General features: G+C 43.0%; 1 non-coding gene across 1 annotated transcript; it reads right to left on the bottom strand.

Moving 5' to 3' along the window:
• Positions 1–1674: 1674 nt before the first annotated feature.
• On the bottom strand, positions 1675–1747 carry Trnar-gcg (transfer RNA arginine (anticodon GCG)). The gene has a single exon. It is a non-coding gene; the product is annotated as a tRNA-Arg (tRNA).
• Between the last annotated feature and the right edge of the window lie 634 nt (positions 1748–2381).

Here is a 2381-nt window from a genome sequence, read left to right as displayed (position 1 = left end):
AATATCAGTGCAAAACGCCTGATTTTCCCCTTGCATTTCAAAGTATGTACTTTTGAATAATGAATCGCTTGTCACAGATACGATGAATGTAAAAGACGTAACATAACTTTAGCAAGGGCTGACTTCTGGCCTTGTGGTACGACATATCTGAAGTGTTTAGCGCAATAATATGAAGACGGGACAAGAAGGGAGAACACGTACACAGGCGCTAACTTTCAGCAAATGATTTCATTGTTGAAATAATTGTTGAATGTTAGCGCCTGTGTACGTGTTCTCCCTTCTTGTCCGTCTCATAATTCTGCGCTAAACACTTCAGACGTCACATAAATTACGTCATACAAGTAGGGATCCCGGCGCTCCTGGTGAGCGAGGTGAGCAACAATCAGAAAGCACGCACAGACGCACGGCCAAAGAATTTTCAGGTGGTGTAGAGTGAATGATGGCGCAAGGCTTCGTCTACACGAGTAAAACTGCAGGCGAATGTGTTAGAGCACTGCAGAAGGCATTGTGCCGACGAGTTAGGCGAAAGTTGGCATCCTTGTGTGGCGAATGCCAGCAGAGAGCATGGTCAGCTGTAACGCCTCTGAATGGTCGTCTGTGTAGTTGATGGCGGGTAGACAGAGCCATGTTCAAGACGCTCCCTTGCAATTCTAGTTTGCGGGAGAATGCTCGACGCTGACGTGCGCAATAGCAGCGCCCTATAGCTGACGTTTTTGTTAGTGCAGCGGGGCCATCACGCTGCTCTCAGTGTGGCTTTTCATAGATGGTGAGAGGTCGCAGACCACACACACACACACACACACACACACACACACACACAACACACACACACACACAACACATATAATATATATAGATTATATATATATATATATATATATATCTATCTATATACATATATATATATATATATTATATATTATATATATATATATATATATATATATATATATATATATATATAATATATCCCGATCTATTACAAGTGCCACCGCTATTGCTTTATTAGATCAGGCAACTTATGATAACCCACGTGCTCGCGACTCTTACCATTCCGGGCACTGACCCAATCAACGCTTGATTTAATAGAAACAAAACGCTATCGTATTTCCTTAATACGCAGTTTCTTCTTTCTTTTCCGGCATACGACCTTTCCATCACATTTCAGTGCTTTTTGCTCTTTTTGAAAGAAAATTCTGGCAAACTTCATTGAACTTTTGACTAGACATGTGCTGAAGGCCGGAGCAGTACATTACAAATGCGCGTGACATTTACGATATGACCTCTCCAGTTGTACAAAATAACAAAAAGCAAAGCCAATTTTATTTCCATACCAGTAGACTTAAAAATACGCTGTAAACGATAGCGTCATGGGGCCTTTTGGTGTATTGTACAAAGGAGAAAAGTCCAAAACGACCTACTCTCTATACAGTGTGTGAAATGCCGTGGCATGACCCTTAACTATTGCACCAGACACCTTTTGTCAGATCAGCATGACGTTGAGCACCATGCAATATTTCGAGGTTGGAAGAAGATTACTTTTAAGGGCTCGTTTCTTTGTTAGGCACAATATAATGAGAACTAACAGACAATAATGCCAAGGAAAGTATAGGGGTGTTATTTGTAAGAATTGGGATATAAATGTGAAGAAAGTAAAGTGGACGAAAGATAACCTGCCGCCGGCAGGGACCGAACCTGCGACCATCGAATAACGCGGTCCGATGCTCTACCACTGAGCTACGGCGGCGGTCATTCCCTCCGTCCACTTTTTATAGGGTATATATGTGGATTTAACCTAGGAGTGTTAGTCAGCGCCGATCGCAGCCATGGCGCCGAGTGTGAAACACTCTCTTTCTGCCTTTTGGCGTCACGTAGTACGTGATCTTTTTACGAGCTGGCAGCTGACCAATAATCCCTCGCATACTACCTGAAGGCATCGTGTCTGCCAGAACGAGACCCCCGCTATGAATGAACGAAAGAAGATTACTTTTAAGGGCACGTTTTCTTTGTGAGGCACAACATTAATGAGAACTAACAGACAATAATGCCAAGGAAAGTATAGGGGGTGTTATTTGTAAAAGATCACGTACCACGTGACGCAAAAGGCAGAAAAGGCCGCCATGGATGCGATCGGCGCTGACTAACACTCCTAGGTTTAAATACACATATATACCATATAAAAAGTGGACGGGGGGATGACCGCCGCCGTAGCTCAGTGGTGAGCATCGGACGCGTTATTCGAAGGTCGCAGGTTCGGTCCCTGCCAGCGGCAGGGTTAACTTTTCGTCCACTTTACTTTCTTGCACATTTATATCCAATTATTACAAATAACACCCCTATACTTTCCTTGGCATTATTGTCTGTTAGTCTCATTAATATTT

The sequence above is a fragment of the Rhipicephalus sanguineus genome, unplaced genomic scaffold (genome assembly GCF_013339695.2).
Source record: "Rhipicephalus sanguineus isolate Rsan-2018 unplaced genomic scaffold, BIME_Rsan_1.4 Seq7485, whole genome shotgun sequence".
NCBI lineage: Eukaryota > Metazoa > Arthropoda > Arachnida > Ixodida > Ixodidae > Rhipicephalus > Rhipicephalus sanguineus.
Note: the sequence above shows the minus strand (reverse complement) of the source record. Positions and strands in the feature narration are given on the sequence as shown.